Source organism: Dermacentor silvarum, chromosome 3 (genome assembly GCF_013339745.2).
Source record: "Dermacentor silvarum isolate Dsil-2018 chromosome 3, BIME_Dsil_1.4, whole genome shotgun sequence".
NCBI classification, from domain to species: Eukaryota; Metazoa; Arthropoda; class Arachnida; order Ixodida; family Ixodidae; genus Dermacentor; species Dermacentor silvarum.
In genome coordinates this window covers 172310122-172322194 of record NC_051156.1, presented here as the reverse complement: position 1 = coordinate 172322194, position 12073 = coordinate 172310122, and the positions used below count along the sequence as shown (strand labels likewise).

General features: G+C 45.4%; 9 non-coding genes across 9 annotated transcripts; all 9 read right to left on the bottom strand.

The window, feature by feature from the left end:
* Positions 1-1687: 1687 nt before the first annotated feature.
* On the bottom strand, positions 1688-1760 carry Trnav-aac (transfer RNA valine (anticodon AAC)). The gene has a single exon. It is a non-coding gene; the product is annotated as a tRNA-Val (tRNA).
* Positions 1761-1910: 150 nt separating this feature from the next.
* Trnav-aac (transfer RNA valine (anticodon AAC)) lies at positions 1911-1983 on the bottom strand. The gene has a single exon. It is a non-coding gene; the product is annotated as a tRNA-Val (tRNA).
* Positions 1984-2132: 149 nt separating this feature from the next.
* Trnav-aac (transfer RNA valine (anticodon AAC)) lies at positions 2133-2205 on the bottom strand. Its single transcript has one exon. It is a non-coding gene; the product is annotated as a tRNA-Val (tRNA).
* A 145-nt stretch (positions 2206-2350) lies between these two features.
* Positions 2351-2423, bottom strand: Trnav-aac (transfer RNA valine (anticodon AAC)). Its single transcript has one exon. It is a non-coding gene; the product is annotated as a tRNA-Val (tRNA).
* A 145-nt stretch (positions 2424-2568) lies between these two features.
* On the bottom strand, positions 2569-2641 carry Trnav-aac (transfer RNA valine (anticodon AAC)). The gene has a single exon. It is a non-coding gene; the product is annotated as a tRNA-Val (tRNA).
* Positions 2642-2791: 150 nt separating this feature from the next.
* Trnav-aac (transfer RNA valine (anticodon AAC)) lies at positions 2792-2864 on the bottom strand. Its single transcript has one exon. It is a non-coding gene; the product is annotated as a tRNA-Val (tRNA).
* Positions 2865-3010: 146 nt separating this feature from the next.
* Trnav-aac (transfer RNA valine (anticodon AAC)) lies at positions 3011-3083 on the bottom strand. Its single transcript has one exon. It is a non-coding gene; the product is annotated as a tRNA-Val (tRNA).
* Positions 3084-3228: 145 nt separating this feature from the next.
* Positions 3229-3301, bottom strand: Trnav-aac (transfer RNA valine (anticodon AAC)). The gene has a single exon. It is a non-coding gene; the product is annotated as a tRNA-Val (tRNA).
* Positions 3302-3447: 146 nt separating this feature from the next.
* On the bottom strand, positions 3448-3520 carry Trnav-aac (transfer RNA valine (anticodon AAC)). The gene has a single exon. It is a non-coding gene; the product is annotated as a tRNA-Val (tRNA).
* Between the last annotated feature and the right edge of the window lie 8553 nt (positions 3521-12073).

Below are 12073 nucleotides of genomic sequence, written 5' to 3'. Positions count from 1 at the left end.
CTAATGACATAATTTCACAATTTGAAAGTTACTACAATGCTTTGTTCAGTGCACCTCCCGAAGATCATGATGCAAAAGTCTTAGAGAGTTTTGTGTCTCTAGTAAAACCTTTACAGAATGAGGAGTGTGCATCCATCAGTGGTACTGTTACCATTCAAGAAATTGAGCAAGCTATTGATCAGCTGCCTTTATCGAAAACCCCCGGCCCTGATGGACTTTCAAGCGAATTTTACAAAGCGTTCAAAGGGATTATCAGTTCCATATTATTGGATATATTTATTACAAGTTTAGAGGTGGACGCCCTTCCACAATCTTTTTGCAAAAACCACACAGTTTTAATCCCAAAAAGCTCAGATAAGGAAAAACTGCGTTCTGTTGAAAGCTACAGACCAATCACGCTGTCAAACGTTGATTATAAAATCTTTGCAAAAGTTTTATCTAATAGATTACAATGTGCGATGTCGATTCTCATTGGTTCCCATCAGACGTGCGGAATTAGAGGCCGATCAATTCAGACCAACATACATATCGCCCGTACACTTCTTGAGTACTGTTACGGTTCCACTGAGCAGCTTGCAATGCTCCAAGTAGACCTTGCTAAAGCTTTTGATCGAGTCAGTCATTCCTATTTATTTTCTCTTCTGGAACACGCCAATGTTGGCTCCATTGTGCTTAAAGGAGTTAGGCTTTGCTACACCCATTGTTCTACTCGTTTAGTTATTAATGGCCATCTGTCCAAACCCGTTGCTATCTGCTCTTCGGTAAAACAAGGATGCCCGATGTCCCCACTACTCTTCGCCCTTTACCTGGAACCACTATGCTTAAGCGTAATTCAGTCAAGTTCCATCCATGGCTTCAACATACTGGGTAATGAGGTTAAAGTGTTAGCTTATGCAGATGATCTAGCGTTTTTCTGCACAGATAAGCCCAGTGTTGAAAAGGTTGTAGCTACAATAGAGAAATTTGGCAGCGTATCAGGAGCACAAATGAACTCTTTGAAAAGCTTAGGCTTATGGTTCGGCTCCTGGTGTTATAAGCCAGAACAGTTTGCAGGCATTAAGTGGACTCATGTTCCGCCAACGTATCTTGGCGTGCCGCTAGACGCATATAAATTAAGCGCGCACTATTGGAAAGAACGGGTTTCAGCCTTGCAAAGTTACGCTCAGACATTCGTTCCATACCGACTTTCTATTTTCGGAAGGGCTGAAGCCTGCAATCAGTTTTTAGCAACTAAAATTTACTACGTATTGCAAGTTATTCACTGTGCCAGGCTCTACATCCAACGCTTTCACCGAATTTTTGCAACTTTCATATGGTCTTCCACTTTCGAGCCCATGAGGAGAGACAATGTTTTTATACCAGTTAGTGAGGGTGGGCTCGGCTTAGTGCATCTTTACGTGCGGCAAATAGTGTCCCGTTTCTTCTTTTTTCGCGATCCTTCACATCCTATAATTCGGTCATTCATGCAAGTCACACTCGTTGATGCTTTACCTGATTTAGTTGTTTCATCAAATTTTTCTTCGCCTTTACACCACAAGAACAGGCACGACGACGTCTTAGAACAACATATCTTGACCAAACAAGGTTGCACGCATTTATTTAAGGCCCGTTGTTAATATTGGTGGACATCCCTTGAGGTAAGTCGCCGAATTAAAAATAAAAATTGAAAATGATTTTTAAAATAATCTGTTCTTGCCAGGGATCGAACCTGGGACCTTCCGCGTGTTAGGCGGATGTGATAACCACTACACCACAAGAACAGGCACGACGACGTCTTAGAACAACGTATCTTGACCAAACAAGGTTGCACACATTTATTTAAGGCCCGTTGTTAATATTGGTGTACATCCCTTGAGGGAAGTCGCCCAATTGAAAAAAAAAAATTGAATATGATGTAAGAAAAAAAAAACTGTTCTTGCCAGGGATCGAACCTGGGACCTTCCGCGTGTTAGGCGGATGTGATAACAACTACACCACAAGAACAGGCACGACGACGTCTTAGAACAACATATCTTGACCAAACAAGGTTGCACGCATTTATTTAAGGCCCGTTGTTAATATTGGTGGACATCCCTTGAGGTAAGTCGCCGAATTAAAAAAAAAAGAAAATGATTTAAGAAAAAAAAAAAAACTGTTCTTGCCAGGGATCGAACCTGGGACCTTCCGCGTGTTAGGCGGATGTGATAACCACTACACCACAAGAACAGGCACGACGACGTCTTAGAACAACATATCTTGACCAAACAAGGTTGCACGCATTTATTTAAGGCCCGTTGTTAATATTGGTGGACATCCCTTGAGGTAAGTCGCCGAATTAAAAATAAAAATTGAAAATGATTTTTAAAAAATCTGTTCTTGCCAGGGATCGAACCTGGGACCTTCCGCGTGTTAGGCGGATGTGATAACCACTACACCACAAGAACAGGCACGACGACGTCTTAGAACAACATATCTTGACCAAACAAGGTTGCACGCATTTATTTAAGGCCCGTTGTTAATATTGGTGGACATCCCTTGAGGTAAGTCGCCGAATTAAAATAAAAATTGAAAATGATTTTTAAAAAAATCTGTTCTTGCCAGGGATCGAACCTGGGACCTTCCGCGTGTTAGGCGGATGTGATAACCACTACACCACAAGAACAGGCACGACGACGTCTTAGAACAACATGTCTTGACCAAACAAGGTTGCACGCATTTATTTAAGGCCCGTTGTTAATATTGGTGGACATCCCTTGAGGTAAGTCGCCGAATTAAAAAAAAAAGAAAATGATTTAAGAAAAAAAAAAAAAACTGTTCTTGCCAGGGATCGAACCTGGGACCTTCCGCGTGTTAGGCGGATGTGATAACCACTACACCACAAGAACAGGCACGACGACGTCTTAGAACAACATATCTTGACCAAACAAGGTTGCACGCATTTATTTAAGGCCCGTTGTTAATATTGGTGGACATCCCTTGAGGTAAGTCGCCGAATTAAAAATAAAAATTGAAAATGATTTTTAAAAAAATCTGTTCTTGCCAGGGATCGAACCTGGGACCTTCCGCGTGTTAGGCGGATGTGATAACCACTACACCACAAGAACAGGCACGACGACGTCTTAGAACAACATATCTTGACCAAACAAGGTTGCACGCATTTATTTAAGGCCCGTTGTTAATATTGGTGGACATCCCTTGAGGTAAGTCGCCGAATTAAAAATAAAATTGAAAATGATTTTTAAAAAAATCTGTTCTTGCCAGGGATCGAACCTGGGACCTTCCGCGTGTTAGGCGGATGTGATAACCACTACACCACAAGAACAGGCACGACGACGTCTTAGAACAACATGTCTTGACCAAACAAGGTTGCACGCATTTATTTAAGGCCCGTTGTTAATATTGGTGTACATCCCTTGAGGTAAGTCGCCGAATTAAAAATAAAAATTGAAAATGATTTTTAAAAAAATCTGTTCTTGCCAGGGATCGAACCTGGGACCTTCCGCGTGTTAGGCGGATGTGATAACCACTACACCACAAGAACAGGCACGACGACGTCTTAGAACAACATGTCTTGACCAAACAAGGTTGCACGCATTTATTTAAGGCCCGTTGTTAATATTGGTGTACATCCCTTGAGGGAAGTCGCCCAATTGAAAAAAAAATGAAAATGATTTAAGAAAAAAAAAACTGTTCTTGTCGGGGATCAAACCTGGGACCTTCCGCGTTTTAGGCGGATGTAATAACCACTATAAGAACTTCCTTCTTTTTTTTTCTTTATTGCATTGGTATAACAGTCAACCACGTAGTGACAAATTCATAATTTTAGAACTGTTTCATGTGTAACAAGCCTTCAATACAGGGCACCCAATCGGGTACACACTTTTTCACTTTTTCCATTTCGAGAGATGCAATGAGAGACTCGCGAAAGTACTCTATTGCAGGACGAGCATCAACGTCTGCATGGCGAACAGCCATGCGTGACGTCCAAATACTATGCAGAGCCATTAACATAGTAATATCATATGGAAAACCATCCTCGTTATCAACGATTAGGTACCTTATTCCCTGTGCATCCAAAGGGAAATCCTTCTTTAAGGTCCTTTGCAGGACATCCCAGAAGAACACGCCATCCCAGCATTCCAGGAACACGTGTTCAATCGTTTCAGGTTTCCGGCACAAGAAACAGTGGTCACCCCACGGAACGAAGAATCCCTTATCAGAAAGCCAAGTCTTAACTGGAAAAACGCCTGCATGTAAGTTAATGAAGAAGGTTTTCACCCCAGGACGCACAGGCATGCTTTTTACACGTTTCAGCACCTTGCGCCACTTTCCTGCCGAGAAATGAGTCCGGTACAGTGGAATTGGGAGAACAATATCACATAAATCATTATACAATTTTTTACGAGACACTGCGCTTAAATATTCAATCGAGAAACGGGCCTCCAGGAAGCGGCACGACTCAACAACCTCTTTAAGGTAACCCTGTAGTCGACCTTCCATTTTATTGGAAGAGATGACAAAGTTGGGCAAAGCACTGACCAGTCGTACTTGGCAAACTGTGCGCAGGAAAGGATCCTGAACATCTCGAAGGTACAAAAACGATTTACAAGCTGTCTCAAAAATAAATGCGATAAGCTTAAGCCCCCATCACGAACACGCTGAAAAAGGTTCGTCCGACTTGTTCGTTCCCATGTCGATCCCCATATAAACACAGCAAAAACTTGATGAAGTCTTTGCACATTCACTCGAGAACAGTAGAGCACTTGTAACGCATACCACAATTTACTAATTAAAAACAAATTGCAAACCGTTGCGCGAGCAAAGATTGATAAATCTCTGCCCTTCCATTTCGCGGCTTTTTCTCGGATTTCTTCTGTCTGTCTCCTCCAATAGCGATCACTGTCGGTGTAATTTTCTAAGGGTACGCCTAAATACTTCACCGGGGTTGTTACCCGCTGCACACTTAGGAAAAACTGTGGCGTGAGATCCCAATCGCCATGCCAAAAACCAATACATTTTACCCAATTGACTGCACTGCCGCTTACCTGACAAAAACGTTTTACAATGGTAATAACCTCCGCTTTACTTTTGAGATATGAACAAAAAACACCTATATCGTCTGCATAGGCCAGAACGCGTACTTCAGATGCATGTAGCCTGAAGCCACTAATTGTACTGCGGTTTATAATACTTAGGCAAAAGCTTTCAATAAACATGCAAAAAAGGCGAGGGGAAATAGGACAACCTTGGCGAACTGAGCGACGCACTTGGATGAGATTTCCAACTTCTTTGTTAACAATGAGCCTAGTACTACAACCACTGTACGCCATACGAACAGCTTCAGTTATTACTGTGCCAACATTTGCATGTTCTAAGACAGTTACAAGTAAGTCATGTGGCACGCGGTCAAAGGCCTTCTCAAAATCAATCTGGAGCATCGCAACTGCACCCTTCATGACGTCACAACACTCTAATACACACCTCGCTTTGTGAATGTTGGTAAAGATGCTTCTACCCTTTATTCCACATGTTTGATGCGGGCCCACTATTTCTTTTATTACGCTTTGCTACCTTCTAGCCACTATTTTCATAAAAAATTGTAATCAACATTTGTCAGACTGATAGGACGATAGGGTGATACCTGCCGAAGTTTAATAGAATCGTTCGTTTTCGGAATAAAAATGGTATGGGAAGTGAGAAATGAAGGAGGCAGAGATTTAAACTTAAAGGCCTCATTGAATAAGCGCCCCAATATCGGAGATATTTCTCGCGTGAAGGTCTTATACAAAGCCGCACTTAGCCCGTCAGGGCCAGGGTACTTCCCGGGATTTAGGTCTTCGATTGCTTTCTCTACCTCTCCTACCGAGATTGAAAGTTGCAATCTATCCTTTGTTTCGTCATATAATTGTGGCATGAACGCCAAAAATTCACTTTTGAAGTGGTCGATATCTACCGTACCTAAAGAAAACACAGCACTGTAATACTCGTAAAAGGCTTTCTCAATCTCGTCTTTAGCACTTGTCAAGGCACCATTGTATGTTATTTCTGCAATTATATTTCGTTGCGCGTAACTTTTTTCCGTCCCTAGTGCGCGCTTTGTAGGCCTTTCGGCCATTACCGTTTTCTCTGCTCTCGCTCTTATAATTGCACCCCGAAATCTTTCCATGTCTAACAACTCCAATTTTTATTTCACCACACGGATATCTCCCTTAAAGGTTCCAGGGGTTAGACACTCTTCTTTGACAAGAGTTTGCAATTTTGAACGTAACAGTCTCTCGTGAAATCGTTCTTCATGTTTAAGTATGCTGCTTCTTTCTACAGCTTTCATTTTAATTTCTTGCTTAAATGTTTCCCATTTCGGCCCAGCTTCTGAATTACTGTCACGGTACAGTTCTTGTATGCCCTCATGTACTAAAGTTTTGAGAACATCGTCATCAAGTAGTTTATTATTAATTTTCCATGAATCCCAGTTACATTTTACCCTTTCTTTCTTTTTTGCTGCAAATGCTAAACATCACGAGGCAATGGTCAGTGAAGGAGAGCGGTGTTACGCAATAATCCTTACACAGAGGCACGATATCCAGCGACACATATGCACGATCTAAGCGTGCGTGACTAGAACCTTGAAAATGCGTGAATTAATTGACACTATGCCCACTGGTAATACATTTTCCCACATCTTCCAGAGCGAAATCGTTGATGATATCAACTACCTTCATCGTGCTAGTCTCACGGTGCGGTGTAGTACTCGTTTTGTCTCGTGCTGAGCATACACAATTAAAATCGCCGAGAAGGATCAGTATACGATCAGTGTTACAATACTCACTAATGCGGCTGAAATAATCTAGACGCTGTGCAACGTCAGTTGGAGCATACAAAAAAAAAAAAAAAAAACGCGCCATTCATTGCCGGCAAAGACAAGGTCACAAACTACAAAGCGGCCCGATGGACAGCTTATAACAGACTGTATAACAATCCCTAAGCAACTACGCACCAATAATACACACCCTCCTGACGTCCCCACCGCATGACTGACGCACACAAGTGCGCCGAGAACGGGCGTAACATGCCGTTGGTCCGGATCTCGCCTTGAACTTTAGTTTCCTGCACTGCGATTATGTCCAATTCTTGTTCCATCGCAATACGATACAACTGATTTTGCCTTCTTTTAGTCGCTAATCCTCGTACATTAAATGTTCCTACGCGCAGGGACCTTTCCAACTGCACAATTTTCCTGCCGGACGAGACCGCCGGCAAGACGCCCTCATTTCCCATCTCGACGCTTTGTGCAGTCGCCATAGTGGCGTCTAAAAGAGTTCACCTCCTTGCCGCCCCTTGTCAGGGACGACGCGTGCATCCGAACGGCGCTGCGAGGTTTCTTCGTCACCCCATTCGCTTCCAGCGAAGCTTCGACCTGTCTCAGACGCTGCTCCTGCGACACCGCACTCACGTCGTCATGGCGACGCTTTGCCGGGGTTGTCTCCGCGTCCATATTTCCCAGAGCACTTTCGTCGACCGCTGGCTTTATGCTTGCTGCCTGCTGCGTTTCAGAGACGCTGGTCGCGTCCGAGGACTCTCCCGTGGGGCCCTCATCCTGGAGCACCGGACCAACGCCAACCGCGTTCGTTGTAGCAGTCTCTTGGTGCTCACCGACGCTGGACACCGTCATGGCCGGCGTCTGCAGCCACGAGACGCGGACTTTCTTGTCAGCTCCCTGATCGGTTCCGCTCTTGTCGGCTGTCGTAGGTGCCGCAGCTTTCTCTGCCTCTTCCTCGTCCATGACAAGCTCGCTTTGGTCTACAACCGTAGATCTGCCCACGGCTTTGGCGTAGCTGCGAGTACATGCCTCCTGTCCATGGCATGACATTCGGCGCACTTCGGTACCATGCAATCACGCCGTATATGACCCGTGTGCTTGCAACGAAGGCAAAGAGGGGCTCGTCCTGGCACCACAATGAGCACTGTACCGCTGCTCAGGCGCATCTGGTGCGGTATGTTGTCCAGTGCGATACCCTCTTTCAAAAACAATCGCACAACCTTTGTCAGAGAGTCAGCACATTCGAAGCCCTCCGCTTTCCACCTGTCATTGGTCACTTCCTTCACTTCGCCGTATTCACTGAATGCCCTCCGAATGTTATCGCTCGTGACATCCAAAGCCACCCAATGCAACTTCAGACGCACCTCTTGCCTGTTGGGGTCGATGACGATGCAAAGACGATCCTTGACGACCAACCTTCCTGCTTCTATAAGCTTCTTTTTCGCTTCATCCGTCCGCAGGTTAACGAGCCAGACGTGGGAAATCTGGTAGGCACCTATTACAGCAACGTCCTTGATGACGCCGGCGTCTTGCAAGAGCTTTCGAAAGTCTTCTATGCAATATGAACGACCTGAGATGTCGCAGTGCAGCCTGACTGCACGCTTCATAGCTTCACCTGATGAAACGTTGGGCAAAATAATCCTGTAGTCCTTGGGCACGGAAAACGACGGGCTACCACGGCCGTTGACGACCGCTGTCGCAGCTAGCTCGGAGCCAACCATCCTGCGTCCGCACGCGTCGGTGACCGGGAGCAGAATCCCACTACACCACAAGAACAGGCACAAGAACTGTTGTGACTTCAACAGTTCTACATACCGATGCATGCATTCTCGGAAGTATACATGCGCCGGTCGGGCATGAGGGTCACAGTGGTACCCCGCCATTCTCGAGCGCCATAGACAGTGGAGGCCCGTAAGCATGATTAAATCATACGGGAATTCTTCGTCGTTATCCATTGGCAAAAACCTGATTCCTTGGGGATCTACCGGTAGCTCCTTTTTTAAAGTCCTTTGCAATACGTCCCAGAAATAGACCCCCTCCCAGCAGTGGATGAAGACATGATCTATGTTTTCCGGTTTTTTACAAATAAGGCAGTTGTTTCCCCATGGTAAGTAGAACTTACGTTGTTCCAGAAATGTTTTAACGTATAAAGTACCGGTATGTAATTTAAAGAAGAACGACTTGGTGGCTGGTTGCACTGGCATCTTTCTCACCCTTTTCAAAACGTCTAGGCCTGGGCCCACTGTACACGGCTCGGTACATGGGTACAAGCAAAACACTATCGCACAAATCACGATATAACTTTTTGCGTTTCACACTCCACAAATATGCATCTGAAAAACGAACACGCAAAAAGGAAACACTATCAACAATTTCCCGGAAGAATCCACGGACTGAACCTGTCATTGTTTCGGTATACCGACAATAAGCTTGGGAAGTGATCTTGGTAGTCTCATTTGGATCAGGGTGCGCAAAAATGGGTCATTTGTATCACGAAAGAAAAAGAACCTGTTAACAAGTTGACGCAAGAAGAGGTGCGCCAACCCAAGACCGCCATCCTTAACACGCCGGAAAAGATTATCTCGCTTGCATGGCTCCCAGCCCACACGAACACAGCGAACACGCGGTGCAGTTTCTGCACATTAATCCGAGAACAATGTAGGACCTGCATCACGTACCAGATCTTTGTCACGAGAAACATGTTGCATGCTGTAGCTCTCGCAAATATTGACATGTGGCCCGCGTTCCATTTGTCCGCTGTTTCTTTTATTTCCTTTGTCCGCTCCTTCCAGTATTCGCTACTGTCCCTGTAGGCATCAAGGGGTGCGCCAAGGTACTTTACTGGCGTCGTGACCCATCTTACGTTCGAGAAGTGGTCTGGGGTAGACGCCCATCTTCAATGCCAAAAGCCCAAACATTTTTGCCTGCTCACAAAACTGTTAGTGACGTCACCAAAATTTCTTACGATACTAACGGTATGCAATACACTCTGCGTATCTTTACAGAATACAGCCACATCGTCTGCATATGCCAGTAACTTCACATTTGCTGCTTGCAGATGAAATCCCTTAATGTAGTCATTTTGGATTATGGCCTGACATAGCGTTTCTATATAAACACAAAACAAGAGTGGGCTGAGCGGACAACCTTGGCGAACGGAGCGCTTCACATTAATGGAGGCCCCCAACGTCTGATTAATTATAAGTCTCGTATAGCAGCTCTGGTACGCCATGGTCACCCCCTCAGTGATTATGCGGCCAAAATCGACATGTTTCAGGATGGTAAGCATGACCTCGTGCGAAACGCAATCAAACGCTTTCTCCAAGTCCAACTGGAGGATCGCCACTGCATCGTACATGGCGTCACAACACTCAAGCACACACTTCATCTTATGAATGTTGGTCAAAATCGTTCTTTCGCGGATGCCGCACGTCTGGTGCGGGCCGACTATATCCTTAATCCCTGACTGCACCCGGCGTGCCAGTACCTTTATCAATATTTTGTAGTCGCAGATAGTCAGTGTTATGGGTCTGTAGGATGAAAGTTGCTTGAGCTTTTCGGTCTCTTCTGTTTTCCGTATTAGTACTGTATGGGACTGGTCAAAGGATGGTGGAAGCATTTTCAGTTCATATGCTTCATTGAAAACTGCGGTTAGACTAGGAGCTAGGTCGTCTTTGAATGTTTTGTACCAAGCTGCACAAAGACCGTCTGGCCCTGGTGACTTGCCAGGGTTCAGGTCTTCGATAGCTTTCATCACTTCGTTTTCTGTTATTGGCTGTTCTAACGTCTCTTTTACTTCACTCGACAATTGCGGCATTCGCTCCAAAAATAAGCGTTTGAAACATTGCATATTGACGGGCCTGAATGCGAAAAGCTTTTGAAAATGTTCTAAGAAAGCACACCCTATGTTAAAGTTATCGGTTACTTCAACCCCGTCGCGTTCGATGGCCTCAATCTGCTTGCGTCTGGAATGCTTTTTTTTTCTAATCCCAGCGCTCTTTTCGTAGGCATTTCGCCGCATGCCAGCCTTTATGCTCTCTCGCGCACCAGCTCACCCCGGTAGCGCTCTTCGTCAAACGCCTCGAGTTTCTTCTTAACAGCCCGCTTCTTGATAAGCGCCCGGTTGCATGCATTCGAACTTCGCAAATTTATCGAGCATTGATTTTAACTACGTTTTCTCTCGCCTTCTTTTCATATTGCAGTACGCACTCCTTTAGATTGCCTTCATTTTAATAGTTTGCTTCAGCAACTCCCATTCCTCGCCTAACTTGACAGAACTGTCATTTCCAAAAGTGTTCAGAGCAGCCACTACCTTTTCGTTGAAAGTGTCATCCTGTAGCAGCTCCGCATTCATTTTCCACAGTTCCCACACAGATTTGTTCCGTTCTTTCTTGTGGCCCACCCTGCATTTTACCAGGCAGTGGTCAGAAAAGGATACTGCAGTCACTGCATAATACTGGAATTTTTCGACTAAGTCATCTGACAAATACATACGGTCCAATCGCGCGTGACTTGTGCCCTGTAAGTGAGTATACCTCACGTCTCGGTCCCCCCGAAAACACTCAGCGATGTCCTCCAATTCGAATTCACGTAGAGTCTGTGCCAGGATATCGCTGCTTTTGTCATGAACTACGCGTCGCGTAGACCTATCCTGGGCAGCTAATACGCAATTGAAGTCGCCAACTAAGGCTATCATTTTGTGCACCGAGAGGTGATGCTGTAGGTTAAGAAAGAAATTTGCCCTTTCTTCCACATTATCAGGCGCATAAACGCACAACACTCGCCATTGGACATCGCAATAGCTGAAATCACAGACAAGTCGGCCAGAAGTGCACGAAAAGTAACCATCTATCTATGAAGCCCAGGGAGCTTCTTCACAAACAATACACACCCAGCCGACGACTCTAAGGCGTGGCTCACTGCGGCATAGTACTTATACATGAATCTTTGCACCATGCTCCCGGCCTGCCCCTCGCCGTCTACCTTGGTTTCTTGAACGGCTAAAACGTCGAGGTCTTGGTCCACTAGTAGTCGGTACACCTGACTCTGTTTCCTTTTGGCGGCCAGACCTCGAACGTTTAGCGTGCCGAGGCTAAGCGACGGGTTGGAAGCCATAATTGATACAAAAAGGAGAGAAGGCCCGGAGCATGGTGCTCACCTTAACGTCTAGCAGTCCGCTAGACGCCTCCGTGGCCATCCGGTTGCCGTCGGTCGAGTTCTTCCGGGGTCGGCTTCGCGGCAGGCCTACGGTCGGCCTCCAAGTTCGGCTTAGGCTTG